Consider the following 23,476-nt stretch of genomic DNA (forward strand, 5'->3'; position numbering starts at 1 on the left):
ACATTTGGTTAAAAATATGGCCCAGATTGCTTGCCCACATCGTGCAGCCCTACGTGGCAGTGTGGAAATGATCTCAAATGCAGAAATTGATGAAAATTATGCATTTTTTAGGGTTTAAGTTTTATTGAACAGTATAAAACAATCAATCAGATGGAGAAAGACCCATAGAAATCACTTGGAATGTATGTGTCGCCACCCTAGGGTCATGCACTACTTATAAAGCAAATGTAGAACTTATTTAAAAAAACATAAAATAGTCTTTTTAATACCGTGATATAACATTTTGGCCATATCGCCGAGCCCGACTCCAGAGCTCTCTGGACCTCAGACTGGGGTGAAAAATTAATCTTCCAACAGGACAATGACCCTAAGCACAGAGACAAGACAACGCAGGAGTGGCTTCGGCACAAGTTTCTGAATGTCCTAGAGTGGTCCAGCCTGAGCCCGGACGTGAACCTGATCGAACATCTCTAGAGGAGACCTGAAAATAGCTGTGCAGTGACGCTCCCCATCCAAACTGACAGAGCTTGAGAAGATCTGCAGAGTATTTGGCGAGGAACTCAAATGGGTCAAATGTTTCGGGTAGCCTTCCACAAGCTTCCCACAATAAGTTGGGTTGAAACTGAGTCAGGTTTGTAGGCCCCCTTGCTCGCACACGCTTTTTCAGTTCTGGCCACAAATTTTCTATAGGATTGAGGTCAGGGCTTTGTGATGGCCACTCCAATACCTTGACTTTGTTGTCCTTGAGCCATTTTACCAGAATTTTGGAAGTATGCTTGGGGTCATTGTCCATTTGGAAGATCCATTTGCGACCAAGCTTCAACTTACTGACTGATGAATTGAGATGTTGCTTCAATATATCTACCTAATTTTCCTACCTCATGATGCCATCTATTTCGTGAAGTGCACCAGTCCCTCCTGCAGCAAAGCACCCCCACAACATGATGCTGCCACCCCCGTGCTTCACCGTTGGGATGGTGTTCTTCAAGCTTGCAAGCCTCCCCCTTTTCCCCCCAAGCATAACGATGGTCATTATGGCCAAACAGTTCTATTTAATTTTCATCAAAACAGAGGCTATTTCTCCAAAAAGTATGATCTTCGTCCCCATGTGCAGTTGCAAACCGTAGTCTGGCTTGTTTATGGCAGTTTTGGAGCAGTGGCTTCTTCCTTGCTGAGCGGCCTTTCAGGTTATGTTGATATAAGACTTGTTTTACTGTGGATATAGATACTTTTGTACCCGTTTCCTCCAGCATCTTCACAAGGTCCTTTGCTGTTGTTCTGGGATTGATTTGCACTTTTAGCACCAAAGTACATTCATCTATAGGAGACAGAACTCGCCTCCTTCCTGAAAGGTATGAGAGCTGCGTGGTCCCATGGTGTTAATACTTGCGTACTATTGTTTGTACAGATGAACATGGTACCTTCAGGCATTTGGAAATTGCTCCCAAGGAAGAACCAGACTTGTGGAGGTCTACATTTTTTTGGCTGATTTCTTTAGATTTTCCCATGATGTCAAGCAAAGAGGCACTGAGTTTGAAGGTCGGCCTTGAAATACATCCACAGGTACACCTCCAATTGACTCAAATTATGTCAATTAGCCTATCAGAAGTTTCTAAAGCCATGACATCATTTTCTGGAATTTTCCAAGCTGTTTAAAGGCACAGTTAACTTAGTGAATGTAAACTTCTGACCCACTGGAATTGTGATACAGTGAATTATAAGTCAAATAATCTGTCTGTAAACAATTGTTGGAAAAATTACTTGTGCCATGCACAAAGTAGATGTCTTAACCGACTTGACAAAACTGTAGTTTGCTGACAGTAAATTTGTGGAGTGGTTGAAAAACGAGTTCTAATGACTCTAACCTAAGTGCATGTAAACTTCGACTTCAACTGTAATATTTCATATTTGTATTTTTAATAAATTAGCAAAAATCTCTAAACACTATTTTTGCCTTCTCATTATGGGGTATTGTGTATAAATTGATGAGGGAAAAAACAACATATAATCGATTTTAGAATAAGGCTGTAACCTAACAAAAAGAAAAACTCAAGGGCCTGAAATTAATACTTTAATACTTAATACTTTCCGTACACACACGTACGCACGCACACACACACCATTTGACCAGCTCTGAAGACGAGTGGGAGGGTCCTGGATGGCTCCTGTCCAAACATTGATTGTCTCTCCTCTCTACTTCTGCCCCCATTCTAACCCTATATTAACAACAACTAGAATACACACACACAGGCCCTATATTAGTAAGGCCTCTTACACTGTCTACCGTGCTGTACTGTGCTGGGCTTTCAGATATTTTTATTTTCACATTGCATTTTCCAGCACAGCTTGGCTCTCTAAAAGTGAGCAGAACTCACCCCATAACATATCCCATATGTGTGAGAGCTATATGAGAAAAGAAGGCAGGGTGGCCCTATATCCTATCATACTAACTGAATAGTGCATGTCTGCGTCACAATTGGCAACCTATCAATTAGTGATGGGAAGAAGAAAAGAAAAAAACGATAGTTACATGTCGCAATATTATTTTTGTATATCGATTTATAAAATTGGTAGCGCTTGTCGACTGTGCCGGAGCCAAAACGCCAAACGCTTGTTCTCAATCTTTAAAAAAAAAAAGAGAGCCAATTTGTTTTCAGAACTTTTATTTCCATGACAGATCAAAGCTCGTTTTCTCATGACTCCCTTGTCTCTCTGCAGCAGACATATAGTGAGCAATATATTTGGAACATCAAATCGCAATACATACAGAATTGAGTGAATCGCAATATGTATCGGCACCTAAGTGTTGAGATAATATCGTACTGCGAGGTCCCTGGCAGATCCCAGACCTGTCCCTATGGTTCACTACAATTGACCAGAGCTCATAGGTTCCTCCTGCCATAGTTGAGCTAGGCACAATACCGTGAAACCACGCAGACTAGTCACTCACCATCCCAATTCCCTGTGAGATGGGGCAGGCGAAGCATGCAGCATTCTCCCCCTACAAGCCTGTCTGTCCCTGGTCGCTCTACTTGTTCGTACATTAGGGTCACACTGGTAATTCATGTCTTACAAAAGAGACACAGTTCAACTGTTCAGCCAGGGACAACAGAGACTGCTCACAAGTGCCAGCAACGTTCCTTTCCTTCTCTTTGTGACCCGACGGGAGAAAAGTAGATCCACTGTGAGTGAATACATTGGCGCTGCGAGATACTTCTAACCAGAGTAACATTACTGTGTGTCAAGAAGCAAGCTGCTCAGTGCCTACAGAAGTCAACTAGGGGGAGGCATTTTATTTTTACTTTGAGAAACTGCAGTAGATTCACTAAAGATGGTACAAAAAATGTTGAAAAGATTGAAACAACATCTCACACAGGTGCAAACCCAGAGACACAGATACTCTGTAAAGTGGAACAGAAACCCTGTTGGATTATGAAGACAAGATTTTGAGCGCCAAGCTCCCAAAACTTAACGAGGGAGAGATCAAAAGCCTGTGTGTTCCTGGCGAGCGGAACCAATCAGCCAGGAGGGCCCGGCCAGGAGAGGAGAGGAGGATGAGAGGAGAGACAAGCGCTTCCCTTTTAAATTGATCCCACAGAGACCCTGGTGGTGGTTACCCTTGACTCAGGAGAGATAACAACTCTCCAAGCCCCACGGATCTGAGGAGACTCGGTGAAGAGAAACCGGAGAGGGAGGGATAAAGAGAGAGAGAGTGAGAGAGGGATAGAGAGAGAGGGATAGAGCAAGAGGGGGATATAGAGAAAGAGATAGAGAGAGAGCAAGAGGGGGATAGAGAGAGAGCAAGAGGGGGATAGAGAGAGAGCAAGAGAGAGAGCGAGAGAGGGAGGGATAGAGAGAGAGCGAGAGAGGGATAGAGAGAGAGCGAGAGAGGGAGGGATAGAGAGAGAGAGCGAGAGAGCGAGGGATAGAGAGAGAGCGAGAGAGGGAGGGATAGAGAGAGAGCGAGAGAGGGAGGGATAGAGAGAGAGCGAGAGAGGGAGGGATAGAGAGAGAGCGAGAGAGGGAGGGATAGAGAGAGAGAGAGAGGGATAGAGAGAGAGAGCGAGAGAGGGAGGGATAGAGAGAGAGAGCGAGAGAGAGAGCGAGAGCGGGGATAGAGAAAGAGGGGGGATAGAGAAAGAGAGGGGATAGAGAGAGAGAACGAGAGAGAGAGAGAGAGAGGGGGGGGTTAGAGAGAGAGAAAGGGAGAAAGAGGGATAGAAAATAATAGCGAGAGAAGACAGAGTTGAGGCTAGGATAGAGAGCAGGGTGGGGACGGAGAATAGAACAAAGAGCTGATCTCAGTCTCTGGGGCAGTCAGTCAATGTGTATCCAGACAGCATCTGATCCAAGCATCTGATGCCAACATACAGACATGGATTCTGGAGTATCAACTATCAAAACTAACCGATGTTACATGTCCTGATGATGTACTTTAGCAGCAGTGTCTATTTACTCTGTCCTGTTCTGGCAGATTAAGCCTTGGCTCATTAAGGTCTGAGATTAGACTCTAGACCACACCAGTCTGTTTAATCCCCCTGAGCATGGAGCTCGAGGGAACAATGGTATCACTTCAGCCCAGAGACCCAACATGCTGCCAGACAACACACAGCCTGCCCAGTGACCAACACATCAGCTCAGACACACTTTGCTGTGTGTGTGTCCTATCCCTTTTCGCTAGTCTTATCCCTTTATTGCATTAATAAAGGTGATTCAGTACTCAATTGATCTCTCTAGCTGCTCGCTATAAAGATCTTCTCGCTCTCCCTCCCTCGCTTTCTCTCTCTGTAGACACATGAAGCCTACCTTTCAGAGAGGTGAAGGGTAAAAAGCTAGTATGTGTTGTAACTACAACTTGGCGGGGGCCCTTTATACATACACAGTGCCTTCAGAAAGTATTCACACCCCTTGACTTTTTCCACAAGTTGTTGTTTCAGCTTGAATTTAAAATGGAATACATTTTGGATTTTTTTTTTTGTCACTAGCCTACACACAATACCCCAAAATGTCAAAGCGGAATTATGTTCTTAGAAAGTTGCACAAATGAATGAAAAATGAAAAGCTGAAATGTGTTGAGTCAATAAGTATTCAACTCCTTTGTTATTGCATGCTAAATAAGTTCAGGAGTTAACAAAGATACAGTTAGAGTTTAAAATTGTAGTTACTCCATAATACTAACCTAAATGACATACTAAAAAGAAAGAAGCCTGTACAGAATAAAACATATATCCTGCTTGCAACAAGGCAGTAAAGTAAAACTGAAAAGATTTGGCAAAGCAATGAAATACTTATGTTGTGAACACAAAGCGTTACGTTTGGGGCTAATGAAACACAAAACATCACTGAGTGCCACTCTTCATATTTTGAAACATGGGAGTGGCTACATCATGTTATGGGTATGCTTGTCAGTGGCAAGGACTAGGGAGTTTACGATAAAAAGAAACAGAATAAAGTTAAGAACAGGTAAAATCCTAGAGGTAAACCTGGTTCAATCTGCTTCCAACAGACACGGAGACAAATTCACCTTTTAGCAAGACAATAATCTAAAACACAAGGCCAAATCTACACTGAAGATGTGGCCTAGTTAGTTTTGACTTAAATTGTCTTGAAAATGGCTGTCTAGCAATGATTAACAACCAACTTGACATAGCTTGAATTTGTTTTTAATAATAGTGTGAAGATATCGTACAATCCAGGTGTGCAAACCTATTAGAAACTTACCCAGAAAGACTAACATGTATTGACTCAGGGGGTTGAGTACTTATGTAATCAAGATACAGTAAACTAGTGTTTTATTTTTTATAATTCATTCCAAATATTAGGATTTATTGTAATCCCACTTTATTTATCTATGTGGTATTTGCAACGAGCTGCCCAAATAGCAGGCCCCTCCAACTGTAGGCAATGTAATGTGATTTTTTTTAAATCCACAACTTATTTTTTTACATTTTAAATAAGCTGATCATCCTCCGTGGCCAAATCATGCTTTCTGGTGTAGTAGCCTATTTTGAATGATTTTATTTATTCCTGTATAGACAGGAGTAGGCTAATTAGGTTACGTAATCTTTCCAAGATTAGTTTATGGACACGCCCCCATGGTCTGTAGTGTACTTGTGATGGAGTTATCAAAAGAAATGGCCACTGGATTGATGCAAATCATAATGATTCTGCCAGGTAGGCAGAGGCTACTACTGTTCATTTCCATCGACGGTACAGCTATACAAAGTGGTAGACATTTGGCCCTACGTACACTGCACACACACAGATGGGGGCATCCCCGTGCCGTTGTTTCCTCCTCAGAAAGTTGGTATATTTTTGGTCAATTGCACATTACTGTTTGAATTAATCAAGATAATAAAAAAGCTAATTGTGAAACTAACGTGACCAGGTGTCGCACTGCCAAGTCAAATGGTTGCAAATGCGACACTTTTGGTCGCAGTATCGAATCCTGCACTTGTACAAATACGGAGTCCAATGGAGCATTGGACAATATCAGGTAATATATGTTTCCAAACATTTCCTCCCTACTGAACACCACCCTGCTTGTAGTACTTAAGGCCATCACCATGGGCAGAGGGGTGAAGAAGACACTCAAGACAGTAAATAATTTGAAAGACATTCAAGTACCGCAGTGTTGCGTCCGCCAGTATTTAGCCAGACTATAATTGGCTCCAGTCAAAGCACTCAGCTCAAGCTGTGACAGATAGCCTGCACGGGGCATGAATAACTTACAGCCTCATAAATAACTAGATCACTACTAATATCATTAAAGTACCCCCTGGTTGGCACAGCCACTCCTAATTCCTCCACACAGCTATGGCCTGCCTGCCTCCCTACCTGTCGCTCCCCATAACAAACGCGCTAAAATCACATCAATATTTTGACATTTCATTCAGCTCACTCTCCAGGCCGATGCAATTTTTTTAATTAGTTGAATAGAAAATTGGCAGGAGAGGCAGGATTGGGGTTTCGTGGCTGCCTGGGTCTCTATTGCCACAGGTAACCTTCTTTTGAGGGACTTAGCACAGAGAATTGATTGCTTGCAAGAGCAGACTCATCATCTCGGCTAATTTTCTGTGCGAAGCAGGCAGAGCAGGGGAGAAAAAAAAAGAGAAAGAGACCTATTTATAAATCGGTGGAGGAGAGAAGGAACAGGAGAGGGGGATTAGTCTGTCATTAGGATGAGGAGCAGAGGAGAGTAGAAAACATTGGGGTTGAAAAAGCTGACAAACACAGTTTACTCTCTCCCTCCCTCCCTCGGCCGCAAGCACGCCTCTTCTTGACATCCCCAAAGTACCACAGAGTACAGAATGAGGGGAGGCGGAGAAGCCAGGTATGATACTGTATGTGTCACATAATGGCCTATTGTAAAAATACGGCGAGGAATGTTCCCCAACCACGTGACCTGATCAGGAAAAACTCAGTCCTATTACCACATTTTCCACCCACCTGGCTCAGGCAGCGGTTCTCATGGCCAGTGATTTGAATGCAGGGAAACTGAAATCCGTTTTGCCAAATTTTTACCAGCATGTCACCTGTGCAACTAAAGGAGACAACTCTAGATCACCTTTACTCCACACACAGAAACACAGAAAGGCTCTCCATTGGCTTCCCTTTGGCAAATCTGACCATAACTATTTTCCTGATTCCGGCTTACAAGCAAAAAATCTAAACTGGAAGTACCAGTGAATATGGAAGTGGGCCGATGCAGCGGATGCTAAATTACAGAACAACTTTGCTAGAACAGACTGAAATATATGTTCCAGATTCAAAATGCTTTTATGTTCGCTTCGAAACAAGTAACACTGAACCATGCATGAGAGCACCAGCTGTGTGATCTCACTCTCCGTAGTTTATGTGAGAAAGAGCTTTAAACAGGCTAACATTCACAAGGCCACGAAGATTAACAGGACATGTACACAGAGCATGTGCTGACCAGCTGGCAAGTGTCTTCACTAACATGTTCAACCTCTCCCTGATCCAGTCAGTGTTTCAAGCAGACCACCATAGTCCTTCTGAGTAGGAACACCAAGGTAACATGCCTAAATTACTATTGCACAGTAGCACTTACATCTGTAGCCATGAAATGCTCACAGCACGATCATCCCAGACACCATGGACCCCACTCCAATTTGCATAACTCCACAACGGATCCACAGATGACTCAATATCTATTGCACTCCACACTGCCCTCTCCCATCTGGACTAGAGGAACACCTACATGAGAATGCTGTTCATTGACTACAGCTCAGCGTTCAACACCATAGTGCCCTCCAAGCTCATCACTTAGCTCAGGACCCTGGGACTGAACACCTCCCTCTGCAACAGGATCCTGGACTTCTTGACCACCCCTAGGTGGCGACGGTAGGCAACAACACATCCGCCACACTGACCCTCAACACGTGAGACTGTCAGGGGTGCGTGCTTAGTCCCCTCCTGTACTCCCTTTTCACCCACAACTGTGTGGCTGTGCACGACTTCAAACATCAAGTTTGCTGCTGACACAACGGTGGTAGGCCTGATGACCGGCGACGATGAGACAGCCTATAGGAAGGAGTTCAGTGGCCTTGCAGTGTGGTGCCACAGAAGTACTTAAAATACAGAAATTAGGTAGGAATCAACATGGTAGGGATAAAAACACAGCAAACAGAGGACATAGAAGGCAAAGTATGTGGGTATGTGTGGGTGTATTGTGATAGAAGGTGGGGTGTGTGTTTTTGTGTTAAGTGAGTGAATAAGGAAAATGGTTACATGGGCTCTGGCATTTGCGTGTTTAAGAGCGAGAGTTGTGACAGAGATAGGATATAGGATATACATTTTAAAATAAATAAGTCATAATTAAAAAATAAATAAGTCATATTTATAATCTATTGTCTTATCATGATGGGGCGGTCCCCAACCCTGTACACTACACACACCCACCTGAGCCACCTACACACTAAGGAGAAATACTTATGTTTTATAGGACTACTGCAAGTGGCCTAAATGCAGCCAAGACAGAAAGATAAACACGGTCAGAGACCCACTAAAGCAGCACTACCCACTCAAAAGTCTGAGTCTGCCTGGCAGGGCTGGTCCAAGCCCCCAGATGGGTGAGCATAATATACAAGGAATTTCTGAAAGCTGCTAATGAGAACCTTGATGATTTTGTGGCAGTGCTGGCAACAGTAGCTGCAGTAACCCATGGGGAGGGTCACGCTCGGTCAATCATAGAGGGGGAACATTTTTGTGGCCCTGGTGGCACAAAATATTAAAAAGATCTGACTACACAGAGATGCTTGGGAAAATGGTCAGAACGGGGGAGCCCTGTGTGTGTGTGTTTCAGGGTAGGAGGTGTATCTGAGCGCCATCAGCTAAAACTTGACATTGGTTAATCAAATCTCCCCAATCTTGCATGCCTTCTCAAACAGCTATAACTGCATATAAATTCGCAAATAAAAAGTCTTCTCTTGAGTTGGGCTCGGGATAGAACAACTGTTGAACATCTGAGTTTGTGGTAATTGTGGTGTGTGTGTGTGTATCCCACATCTGTTGCTATGGGGAAATGAAATTAGGGACAATACAGGATTAATTACAATAATTGGTTTGCCAAAATAATGATTGCTTTCCATAAATGTAATTTTTGTAATGCCAATCCTGGTTATAGGTAACAATCATTCATATGAACTGCCAACATTATTACACATATTATTCATTAAATGTGGAAATAAATTAAGATATGCAAGATTTTTCAATATACAGTACCAGTCAAAAATTTGGACACACCTACTCATTCAAGGGTTTTTCTTTCTTTTTACTATTTGTAGAATAGTTGTAGAATATTTTACATTATAGAATAATAGTGAAGACATCAAAACTATGAAATAACACATATGGAATCATGTTAGTAACCAGTGTTTAACAAATCAAAATATATTTTAGATTATAGATTCTGCAAACTACCCACCCTTTGCCTTGATGACAGCTTTGCACACTCTTGGCATCCTCTCAACCAGCTTCACGAGGTAGTCACCTGGAATGCTTTTCCAACAGTCTTGAAGGAGTTCCCACAGATGCGGAGCACTTGTTGGCTGCTTTTCCTTAACTCTGCGGTCCAACTCATCCCAAACCATCTCAATTGGGTTGAGGTCTGGTGACTGTGGAGGCCAGGTCATCTGATGCAGCATTCCTTCACTCTCCTTCTTGGTCAAATAGCCCTTACACAGCCTGGAGGTGTGTGGGTAATTGTCCTGCACAAAAACAAAGTATCGTGGGACTAAGTGCAAACCAGATGGGATGGCATATCGCTGCAGAATACTGTGGTAGCCATGCTGGTAAAGTGTGCCTCGAATTCTAAATAATGCACTGACAGTGTCACCAGCAAAGCACCCCACACCATCACACCTCCTCCTCCTCCATGCTTCGCGTTGGGAACCACACATGCGGTGATCATCCGTTCACCTACTCTGCGTCTCACAAAGACACGGCAGTTGGAACCAAAAATCTAAAAAACTATTTAGTCAGCCACCAATTCTGCAAGTTCTCCCACTTAAAAAGATGAGGCATGTAATTTCCATCATAGGTCCAACTATGACAGACAAAATGAGGGGGAAAAAAAATCCAGAAAATCACATTGTAGAATTTATTTGCAAATTATGGTGGAAAATAAGTATTTGGTCAATAACAAAAAAGTTTCTCAATACTTTGTTATATACCTTTTGTTGGCAATGACAGAGGTCAAACGTTTTCTGTAAGTCTTCACAAGGTTTTCAAACACTATTGCTGGTATTTTGGCCCATTCCTGCATGCAGATATCCTCTAGAGCAGTGATGTTTTGGGGCTGTTGCTGGCAACACGGACTTTCAACTCCCTCCAAAGATTTTCTATGGGGTTGAGATCTGGAGACTGGCTAGGCCACTCCAGGACCTTGAAATGCTTCTTACGAAGCCACTCCTTCGTTGCCCGGGCGGTGTGTTTGAGATCATTGTCATGCTGAAAGATCCAGCCATGTTTCATCTTCAATGCCCTTGCTGATGGAAGGAGGTTTTCACTCAAAATCTCACGATACATGGCCCCATTCATTCTTTCCTTTACACGGATCAGTCATCCTGGTCCCTTTGCAGAAAAACAGCCCCAAAGCATGATGTTTCCACCCTCATACTTCACAGTAGGTATGGTGTTCTTTGGATGCAACTCAGCATTCTTTGTCCTCCAAACACGACGATTTGAGTTTTTACCAAAAGGTTATATTTTGGTTTCATCTGACCATATGACATTCTTCCAATCTTCTTCTGGATCATCCAAATGCTCTCTAGCAAACTTCAGACGGGCCTGGACATGTACTGGCTTAAGCAGGGGGACACGTCTGGCATTGCAGGATTTGAGTCCCTGGTGGCGTAGTGTGTTCCCCCTGTGGTTCTGGGATTCTTGCTCGCCGTTCTTGTGATCATTTTGACCCCACGGGGTGAGATCTTGAGTGGAGCCCCAGATCGAGGGAGATTATCAGTGGTCTTGTATGTCTTCCATTTCCTAATAATTGCTCCCACAGTTGATTTCTTCAAACCAAGCTGCTTACCTATTGCAGATTCAGTCTTCCCAGCCTGGTGCAGGTCTACAATTTTGTTTCTGGTGTCCTTTGACAGCTCTTTGGTCTTGGCCATAGTGGAGTTTGGAGTGTGACTGTTTGAGGTTGTGGACAGGTGTCTTTTATACTGATAACAAGTTCAAACAGGTGCCATTAATACAGGTAACGAGTGGAGGACAGAGGAGCCTCTTAAAGAAGACTTTACAGGTCTGTGAGAGCCAGAAATCTTGCTTATTTTAGGTGACCAAATACTTATTTTCCACCATAAATTGCAAATTCATTAAAAATCCTACAATGTGATTTTCTGGATTTTTTATTTCTCATTTTGTCTGTCATAGTTGAAGTGTACCTATGGTGAAAATTACAGGCCTCTCATCTTTTTAAGTGGGAGAACTTGCACACTTCTTTGCCCCACTCTGTAAGATCACAATATGTTTTCACATTTTGGACTGTCTTTTATTTTGTTGAATAATAAAAGTTCTACATTTGCTTTATGAGTAGTGTGTGACCCCAGGGTGAAAACACATTCTAAGTGATTTCAATGGGTCTCTCTCCATTCTGATCTTTTTAACTGAACAGTATAAAACAAACTCCTAGGGGAACCTATAATCTTTGGCTACATTAAATGCTTTCTCTTAGCTACTTTGCCTATTCCTCTTTGATTTAAAAGATACTGTTGCACAAACAACCTGCTGATTTATGGCTACACCATCACTGGTGCCAGGCTGTATAACTAGCTACATTTAATGTGACTCAGTACATTTTATTAGCTAGCCAGCTAACTAGCGATTAGCATTTTTGACATGTATTTTACCTTTATTTAACTAGGCAAGTCAGTTAACAAATTCTTATTTACAATGGGAGAACTTGCACAATTAGTGGCTGACTAAATACTTTTTTGCCCCACTGTGTCTGCTCTACTCAAAATTACAACCCACTCATTGCAGCATTATCACAAAAATGGAAGAGGCAAGTGGAAGGGGGAGAATGTAAGGACCAAAATTGGGGAAAAAATAGTGATAAGTAAAAGAAGTATACCAGTTTCATTTAAGGACCCCCACAAAATTATGACAGCTGTGCCATATAGATTGCAAAATAGTTAGGAAGAGATTTTCGATGTACCGATTCCATGGCACATGGTTTATGAACTGATAAACAAAACAACACAGGATTCAAAACTTAGAGGTTTTCAATTTAAATTATTATACAAAATTCTTGCAACCAATAGAAAGTTACATATATTGGGGATACAAGCATCCCAGCTCCTCCGATTTTACTGCGAAGAGAAAGAAACATTAGATCATTTGTTTTGGTACTGTTCATATGTAGCTTGTTTTTGGTCGCAAGTACAGGAATGGCTGAAGGTTGGAGTCATTAAAACTAGTTTTTCAACCACTCCACAAATTTCCTGTTAACAAACTATAGGTTTTGGCAAGTCGGTAAGGACATCTACTTTGTGCATGACACAAGTCATTTTTCCAACAATTGTTTACAGCCATTTGACTTATAATTCACTGTATCACAATTCCAGTGGGTCAGAAGTTTACATACCCTAAGTTGACTGTGCCTTTAAACAGCTTGGAAAATTCCAGAAAATTATGTCATGGCTTTAGAAGCTTCTGATAGACAAATTGACATTATTTGAGTCAACTGGAGGTGTACCTGTGGATGTATTTCAAGGCCTACCTTCAAACTCATTGCCTCTTTGCTTGACATCATGGGAAAATCAAAAGAAATCAGCTAAGACCTCAGGAAGAAAAATTGCAGACCTCCACAAGTCTGGTTCATTCTTGGGAGCAATTTCCAAATGCCTGAAGGTACCATGTTCATCTGTAAAAACAATAGTACGCAAGTATAAACACCATGGGACCATGCAGCCGTCATACCGCTCAGGAAGGAGACGCGTTCCGTCTCCTAGAGATGATCGTAGGTTGGTGCGAAAAGTACAAATCAATCCCAGAACAACAGCAAAGGTCCTTGTGAAGATGGAGGAAACAGGTACAAAAGTATCTATATCCACATTAAAACGAGTCCTATGTCGACATAAATTGAAAGGCCGCTCAGCAAGGAAACAAATGCTCCAAAACTGCCATAAAAAAGCCAGACTACGGTTTGCAACTGCACATGGGGACGAAGATCATACTTTTTGGAGAAATGTCCTCTGGTCTGTTGAAACAAAAATAGAACTGTTTGGCCATAATGACCATCGTTATGTTTGGTGGAAAAAGGGGAAGGCTTGCAAACTGAAGAACACCATCCCAACCGTGAAGCACAGGGGTAGCAGCATCATGTTGCGGGGGTGCTTTGCTGCAGGAGGGGGTCCTTTGCTGCAGGAGGGACTGGTGCAATTCACAAAATAGATGGCATCATGAGCCAGAAAATTAGGTGGATATTGAAGCAACATCTCAAGACATCAGTCAGGAAGTTAAAGCTTGGTCGCAAATGGGTCTTCCAAATGGACAATGACCCCAAGCATACTTCCAAAGTTGAGGCAAAATGGCTTAAGGACAACAAAGTCAAGGTATTGGAGTGCCCATCACAAAGCCCTGACCTCAATCCTATAGAAAATGTGTGGGCAGAACTGAAAAGGCGTGTGTGAGCAAGGAGGCCTACAAACCTGGCTCAGTTACACCAGCACTGTCAGGAGGAATGGGCTAAAATTCATCCAACTTATTGTGGGAAGCTTGTGGAAGGCTACCCGAAATGTTTGACCCAAGTTCAACAATTTAAAGGCAATGCTACCAAATACTAATTGAGTGTATGTAAACTTCTGACCCACTGGGAATGTGATGAAAGAAATCAAAGCTGAAATAAATCACTCTACACTATTATTTCACATTCTTAAAATAAAGTGGTGATCCTAACTGACCTAAGAAGCCACAATATGCAATATTATAGCAGACCTACCCCCTACAAAAAAATGACAACCTCTTCTCCCTCAACGTTAGCAAGCCAAAGGAGCTGATCGTGGACTACAAGAAACGGAAAACCGAGCATACCCCCATCCACATCGACAAGGCTGTAGTGGAACGGGTTGGAGTGTTTCAAGTTACTCGATGTCCACATCACTAAGGAATTAACATGGTTCACACACACCAACACAATCGTGAAGGCATGACAATGCCTCTTCCCGCTCAGGAGGCTGAAAAGATTTTGCATTGGCCCTTAGATCCCCAATCTTTTTTACAGCTGCACCATTGAGAGCATCTTGACTGGCTGCATCACCGCTTGGAATGGCAACTGCTTGGCATCCAACCGCAAGGCGCTCCAGAGGGTAGTGTGTACGGCCCAGTACCATCACTGAGGCCGAGCTCCCTGAAATTCAGGACCTTTACAGCAGGCTGTGTCAGAGGAAGGCCCTAAAAGTTGTCAAAGACTCCTGCCACCCAAGTCATAGACTGTTCTCCTTCCTACCGCATGGTAAGCGGTAACAATGCACCAACTCTGGAACCAACAGGACCCTGAACAGCTTCTACCCCCAAGCCATAAGACTGCTACTGTAAATAGTCAACCAAATAGGTACCCGGACTATCTGCATTGGCCCTTTTTGCACCAAATCTTTTGAATCATCACATACGCTGCTGCTACTGTTTATTATCTGTCCGGTTGCCTAGTCATTCTACCCGATACCCATACGTACATGTCTACCTCAATTACCTAGTAACCCAGCACATGGAATAGGTACTGGTACCCTGTGTATACAGCCAAGTTATCGTTACTCTGTGTATTTATGCCTTATGTTATTATTTTTCAATTTCTCTCTCCGCATTGTCGTAAAGTAAGCTTTTCACTGTTAGTTTACACTGGTTGTTTACGAAGCATGTGACTAAAGGTTTTATTTAATTTTAGGCGTCCAATAGTAATGGAAATGTCCATGGAAAGGCCTGGGAGGCCGCAGGTTTCCCCAGAGTTCCTGTGAGAGAACAACCAGGAAGGAAAGCCTCTTTCCTGGGGCTTTAGAAGGCTCAAGGCAGGGCCGCTCAGAATTCTTCCTATCCGCTCTTCCTACCACAACTCCTCACCCCCTGACCCTGACGATCATGTGTCCGCAGCTTCACCAGGGCGAGAGCGGGGACAGGAACCACACAGGAAACAGAGCTGTAACCCAACACACACACGGGGGGGGGGGGGGCCTGGAGCGGTAAGTAGACTTTACAACCAGAACCAGCACACCACCACATTGTATGTCGGCAACAAGCTCAGCAAGCAATGGTAGGACAGCCCCATACTGCCTGGCCTGGCCTACCATCAGTCCTAATGGAGCCCACGTGGTGCAGCTATCCGTTGGATAGGAGATGCTTCCTGTGTGAAAGCTGTGATAGAGCTTTGTGGGTTAGTGCTGCTGGCAGGTGTTGGTACAGATACAGTGTGTTTCACTGGACTGGTCTGTTGAAGTATACCTATAGTCTGTAGTGCTGAGCGATAATGCTTTTTGAGGTTGGTTTGGTTTCGGTTCTATAAAAGGATCACCATTTTCAGTTTTGATCATTTGTTTCAACATGAATGATTCGAGCTTTTTTATGGAAACTCCAAAGCCAAAAATAGTGAACATTCAATTGCCAGGTCAACATAGAAAAATTGGAAATTACAATGAAATAATAAAATATTTCAGTTAGGTATATTACTTAGTTATCTTTGAGGGTGGGGGCAAAAAAAAGACAATAAAAATGTGTCATAGGGAATAATGTTTTGAAGTGTCTGTCCTATATCTAGGAGATAAAAGCTCAGGTAATATTTTTGCTTTTCTGGACACATATTTAACCCCTTATTTTTATTTGGCACAAAATTACCTCCATACTTCCATTCATTTGTATGGGTTACCTTCAAAACGAGTCCCGTCACACTTGTGGGGTCGTAGATCAATACGGAGAACACCATCAGGTTCGAGAGACTCCTATTTCCAGTGTGGTCATATTAGTTTGTAGCGCAAACAGTTCGAACGCTACAGATGAGAAGACGGGATTTCTAATGGTCTGATAAACACCACTGTAGCTCGGTCATCGTCCACCGCATGTGCGGAAGGCCGACATAGGCAGATGCGGTGGATTGAGATGCAGATCTCTCTTAAACTGATGGGTTTCGATGGGATTTTTTTTTACAATGTTACTTATACTGAACAAAAATATAAAAACGCAACATGGAACAATTTCAAAGATTTTACTGAGTTACAGTTTATAGAAGGAAATAAGTCAATTTAAATTAATTAATTAGGCCCTAATCTATGGATTTCACATGACTCGGAATACAGATACGCATCTGTTGGTCACAGACACCTTACAAAAAAAGGCACGACAATGGCACATCAATGGGATCTCACCACAGTATCGCTGTGTATTCAAATTGCCGATAAAATGCGTTTGTTGTCCGTAGCTGCCAAATTCTCTAAAACAATGTTGGAGGTGGCTTATGGTAGAGAAATTAACATTCAATTATTTGGCAACAGCTCTGGTGGACATTCCGGCAGTCAGCATGCCAATTGCACGCTGCCTCAAAACTTGAGACATCCGTGACATTGTGTTGTGTGACAAAACTGTACATTTTAGAGTGGTACTTTATAGAGATCGAACAATTATGATTTTTCAATGCTGATACTGATTATTGGAGGACCAAAAAGAGCCGATACCGAGTAAATCGGACGATTTTTTTAAAATGTATTTGTAATAATGACAATTACAACAATACTGAAAGACCACTTATTTTAACTGAATATAATACATCAATAAAAATCCATTTAGCCTCAAATAAATATTGAAACATGTTCAATTTGGTTTAAATAATGCAAAAACAAAGTGTTGAAGATAATAAAAGTGCAATATGTGCCATGTAAAAAAGCTCATGTTTAAGTTCCTTGCTCAGAACATGAGAACATATGGAAGTTGTTGGTTCCTTTTAACATGAGACTTCAATGTTCCAAGGTAAGAGGTTTTAGGTTGTAGTTAATATAGTATTTATAGGACTATTTCTCTCTATACCATTTGTATTTCATATACCTTTGTCTATTGGATGTTCTTATAGGCACTTTAGTATTGCCAGTGTAACAGTATAGCTTCCATCCCTCTCCTCTACCCTACCCGGGCTCGAACCAGGAACACATCAACAACAGCCACCCTTGAAGCAGCGTTACCCATTGCTCCACAAAAGCCGCGGCCCTTGCAGAGCAAGGGGAACAACCAGTCCAAGTCTCAGAGCGAGTGACGTTTGAAACGCTATTAGCGCACACCCCGCTAACTAGCTAGCCATCGGTTACACCAGCCTAACCTCGGGACTTGAGAGGCTTGAAGTCATAAACAGCGCTGTGCTTGCGAAGAGCTGCTAGCAAAACGCACGAAAGAGCCGTTTGAATGAATGCTTACGAGCCTGCTGCTGCCTACCATCGCTCAGGCAGACTGCTCTATCAAATCAGACTTAATTATAACACACAGAAATACGAGACTTTTGTTCATTAATATGATCGAATCCGGAAACTATCATTTCGAAAACAAAACGTTTATTATTGCAGTGAAATACAGAACCGTTCTGTATTTTATCTAATGGGTGGCATCCCTAAGTCTAAATATTCCTGTTACATTGTACAACCTTCAATGTTATGTCATGATTAATTAATTAATTTTAATTAATAAAAATTCTGGCAAATTAGTTCGCAATGAGCCAGGCTGCCCAAACTGTTGCATATACCTTAACTCTGCGTGCAATGAACGCAAGAGAAGTGACATTAAAATTGCCTGCTAACCTGGATTTCTTTTAGCTAAATATGCAGGTTTAAAAATATATACTTCTGTGTATTGATTTTAAGAAAGGCATTGGTGTTTATGGCTAGATACAGTCGTGCAGCGATTGTGCTTTTTCCGCAAATGCGCTTTTGTTAAATTATCGCATCGTGTTAAATTATCGCATTGTTGCATCGATTATATGCAATGCAGGACACGCTTAATAAACTAGTAATATCATCAACCATGTGTAATTAACTAGTGATTATGATTGATTGTGTTTTATAAGATAAGTTTAATGCTAGCTAGCAACTTACCTTGGCTTCTACTGCAGTCGTGTAACAGGCAGGCTTCTCATGGAGTGCAATGAGAGGCAGGTGGTTAGAGCGTTGGACTAGTTAACGGTAAGGTTGCAAGATTGAATCCCGGAGCTGACATGGTAAAAATCTGTTGTTCTGCCCCTGAACAAGGCAGTCAACCCACTGTTCCTAGGTCATCATTGAAAATAAGAATGTGTTCTTAACTGACTTGCCTAGTTAAATAAAGGTGTAAAACAAAAGGTGTTAAATCAGCCAAATCGGTGTCCAAAAATACCGATATCAGATTGAAAACTTGAAATCGGTCCTAATTAAAAATCGGCCATTCCGATTAAAAATCGGTCGACCTCTAGTACTTTATTGATATTTTTGTTTAGTGTAGTTGGTAAATAACCAAATAAAATAAACTTCAGTTAATCGCTCAGCACTAATATCAAGATAACAATCACAATCAGCAGATTTTTGTTTTTGGGGGGGGCATGCTCCCAGACACCCGCTGCAAGGTCACTTCTGGTGACTTTTTTAAAAGGACATTCTACTCCAAAATGAATGAAAACGGAATTATGTTGAGTTCATCTGACTCTGGGTAAGTAGAAAAAGTGATTAATTGCCAAACTCTTAGACTATCCTTTTAAAACCACGTCTCGGCAGAAATATATATGTATATATTTGTAAATGGTTTTTTTTTTGAGTGGCGGCAACACGGGTGCCGTTGATATATGAATAAATGGGAAACACTGGACAACAACGATGGGACGTATGTAAAGTAGGAGTTTTTCAGATCCAAGATGGAAGATGGGCTAAAGACCACCATAATTTGCCTCATGTTTGCGGAGCCCTGAGATCACGGTTGAATTTGGGAACTTAACTTCAGGGTAGCAGTCAGTGTTCTGGCTTCTGCAATCATTTGTTTGCTGCTCTGGGAGCCTGGAAATGATTAGGCCTCATGGACAATTAGCTGGAGCATCACTGGGCTAAATATAGGGCTTTCTTGGCAGGTCTGATCCTGGGTCAGGTCCATGACAAGAAGTCCCTCCTGTTGTTTATCTAGTCTGGGCTTGATATATTTTATACAAATCACATGAATCACTAGACGTTCCATTCAGTCGGACAAGACAACGTGAACGCAGCCCAAACATGTCCGTCTACCAGGTGTCGAGAGAGAGAGACAGACGGACCGGTGTGGGAAAAAATGTGGTGGGAGAAAGAAAAAAAGAAAAAGTGGGAATGAGACTGCAGGACATTTTGGGATGCAGAATTGTTTTTGTTTGGCAATCAATAACTGTCTCAAATTGCAGAGAAGGAATCTCAGCTTGTAAATTCAAGGATGATATGATTTTTAGTTCCATTGGAATAGATCATCTATTGTAATTTAGCATAGCCATATCTCATGATTATATGTTTGACAATTTTCTATTGACGGACATATAAAAAATGTGTTTCTGCTATGTTAGAAGAACCTCTCAGCTAGACTAGTTAAGGTAGTCAATGGAAGACATTCTTCATTTTGACAGCTCTTGGCTGAGTCAATGAGTGGCCTCCATCATTGGGCTTAGCTACCTCGCCAACCCTAGAAGATCTTAAACCGAACTCTTAGCGCAATGTATAGGCTACTGCAGGGATGATCAACTAGATTAAACCGCGGGACAATTTTTTCTTGAGCGGATGGTCAGGGGGCCGGGACATAATTACAAATTATTTATAAAACTGCAAATTGACCACAAGAATCCCAAACGGATATAATGTTTAATTAAAACAAATAATTTCAAACCTTGCTTACATTTGTATGTGATCACATAATGCGTCTCTCTATTATGCGTGGGAATAATTTGGAACAGATTTCCAAAATTAAAAATCACTTGAAGCTACAGTGGGGCAAAAAAGTATTTAGTCAGCCAAAAATCGTGCAAGTTCTCCCACTTAAAAATATGAGAGGCCTGTAATTTTCATCATAGGTACACTTCAAATATGACAGACAAAATGAGAAGAAAAAAATCCAGAAAATCGCATTGTATGATTTATTTATTTATTTATTTGCAAATTATGGTGGAAAATAAGTATTTGGTCAATAACAAAAGTTTCTCAATACTTTGTTATATACCCTTTGTTGGCAATGACAGAGGTCAAACGTTTTCTGTAAGTCTTCACAAGGTTTTCACACACTGTTGCTGGTATTTTGGCCCATTCCTCCATGCAGATCTCCTCTAGAGCAGTGATATTTTGGGGCTGTTGCTGGGCAACATGGACTTCCAACTCCCTCCAAAGATTTTCTATGGAGTTGACATCTGGAGACTGGCTAGGCCACTCCAGGACATTGAAATGCTTCTTACGAAGCCACTCCTTCGTTGCCCGGGCGGTGTGTTTGGAATCAGTTATGCTGAAAGACCCAGCCACGTTTCATCTTCAATGCCCTTGCTGATGGAAGGAGGTTTTCACTCAAAATCTCACGATACATGGCCCCATTCATTCTTTCCTTTACACGGATCAGTTGTCCTGGTTCCTTTGCAGAAAAACAGCCCCAAAGAATGATGTTTCCACCCCCATGCTTCACAGTAGGTATGGTGTTCTTTGGATGCAACTCAGCATTCTTTGTCCTCCAAACAAGATGGGTTTTTACCAAAAAGTTATATTTTGGTTTCATCTGACCATATGACATTATCCCAATCTTCTTCTGGATCATCCAAATGCTCTCTAGCAAACTTCAGACGGGCCTGGACATGTACTGGCTTAAGCAGGGGGACACATCTAGCACTGCAGGATTTGAGTCCCTGGCGGCGTAGTGTGTTACTGATGGTAGGCTTTATTACTTTGGTACCAGCTCTTTGCAGGTCATTCACTTGGTCCCCCCGTGTGGTTCTGGGATTCTTGCGCACCGTTCTTGTGATCATTTTGACCCCACAGGGTGAGATCTTGCGTGGAGCTCCAGATCGAGGGAGATTATCAGTGGTCTTGTATATCTTCCATTTCCTAATAATTGCTCCCACAGTTGATTTCTTCAAACCAAGCTGCTTACCTATTGCAGATTCAGTCTTCCCAGCCTGGTACAGGTCTACAATTTTGTTTCTGGTGTCCTTTGACAGCTCTTTGGGTCTTGGCCATAGTGGAGTTGAGTGTGACTGTTTGGGGTTGTGGACAGGTGTCTTTTATACTGATAACAAGTTCAAACAGGTGCCATTAATACAGGTAACGAGTGGAGGAGAGAGGAGCCTCTTAAAGAAGAAGTTACAGGTCTGTGAGAGCCAGAAATCTTCCTTGTTTGTAGGTGACCAAATACTTGTTTTCCACCATAATTTGCAAATAAATTCATTAAAAATCCTCCAATGTGATTTTCTGGATTTTTTTTCTCATTTTGTCTGTCATAGTTGAAGTGTACCTATGATGAAAATTACAGGCCTCTCATCTTTTTCAGTGGGAGAACTTGCACAATTTGTGGCTGACTAAATACTTTTTTGCCCCACTGTAATTTGCTGGTGTTTTTACAGTCTTTTATGAAGAACAATAAAATACATGAAAAAAAAAAAATGTTTAAAAAAAAAATGCTCAGAAAACTCAGTGGGCAAAATCAAATTTGGCCCGCGGGCAGGCAGTTGGGGAACCCTGGGTTACTGTATCAGACACAGTGTAGGCTACAAGTGAAATTTGGCATTGCTTGTTTCCACTAAAATATAAGGGTTGCATACATACAGAATGTTTTATATCTTAGCCAATTCAACAAACAAGGTTCAGGAAACATGCTTTCCCATGTCGTGGTGCTAAGGAATTCATGCAAAAAGAGAGAATGCTTTCCCAACACTCCCACCCCCCACCAAAATATATATTTTTTAAACTGAAGAGATTTTATCCTTAAAAAACAGGAGGTTCGCCCACTTGTTCACCTGGGATAACTCTTGGCCGGTGCAGGCTAACTAGAAGGTTATAGAAGCCTGGGAATGTTTAACATCAAGAAGGCAATCAGAACATAGCAAGAGCACTGGGAATACCGCAGGAAACATGGAGAGTAACCCTTTCCTGTCTGCCAGAGGAAAGAACGGAAAACCAGGAGGAAGACTATTGGGAATTTGACTTATTCCTGATCCAAACTAATGTGAGTGAAAGCATTGTCTGCATTTATAGGTACGAACTGTAGAGAAAAAAACATTAAGCACTTTAAGTTAGACTTATACATTAAACAGACCTCTACCTACATCAGAGGATGTCTTAACATTTGCAGATGGCATTTTATTTTTTATGTATACTTAACAAAAATATAAAAACGCAACATGCAACATTTTCAAGTATTTTACTGAGTTACAGTTCATATAAGAAAATCAGTCAATTGAAATAAATGTACTAGATCCTAATCTATGGGTTTCACATGTCTGGGAATACAGATATGCATCTGTTGGTCACAGATACCTTAAAAAAAGGCACGACAATGGCACATGAATGAGACTCAGGATCTCTTCACAGTATCTCTGTGCATTCAATTTTCCATTGATAAAATGCAATTGTGTTCATTGTCCGTAGCTTATGCCTGCCCATACCATAACCCCACTGCCACAATGTGGCAGGGCGAGCAAACCGATCACCCACACGACACCATACATGTGGTCTACAGTTGTGAGGCCGATTGGACGTACTGCCAAATTCTTTAAAAACAACGGAGGCGGCTTATGGTTGAGATATTAGAAAGTATTAGAAATTAACATTAAATTCTCTGGCCACAGCTCTGGTGGACATTCCTGCAGTCAGCATGCCAATTGCACACCCCCTCAAACCGTGAGACATCTGCAGCATTGTGTTGTGTAACAAAAATGCACATTTTAGAGGGGCCATTTATTGTCCCAAGCACAAGGTGCACCTGTGTAATGATGATGCTGTTTAATCAGCTTCTTGATATGCCACACCTG

The 23,476-nt window shown here is 41.9% G+C and overlaps 1 protein-coding gene across 5 annotated transcripts in view; it reads right to left on the minus strand.

The window, feature by feature from the left end:
- Positions 1-23,476, minus strand: part of LOC135522626 (zinc finger protein 438-like) — a 92,674-nt gene that overhangs the window by 43,466 nt on the left and 25,732 nt on the right. Inside the window, exon 2 of one of the 5 annotated variants that reach the window (XM_064949070.1) lies at positions 9,947-10,229. The exons of the other annotated variants lie outside the window; for them this stretch is intronic. The gene's annotated coding sequence lies outside the window, so the exon portion shown is untranslated. The remainder of the gene's footprint in view (positions 1-9,946; positions 10,230-23,476) is intronic. 5 annotated transcript variants of the gene reach the window in all.

This window comes from Oncorhynchus masou, chromosome 30 (assembly GCF_036934945.1).
Source record: "Oncorhynchus masou masou isolate Uvic2021 chromosome 30, UVic_Omas_1.1, whole genome shotgun sequence".
NCBI classification, from domain to species: domain Eukaryota; kingdom Metazoa; phylum Chordata; class Actinopteri; order Salmoniformes; family Salmonidae; genus Oncorhynchus; species Oncorhynchus masou.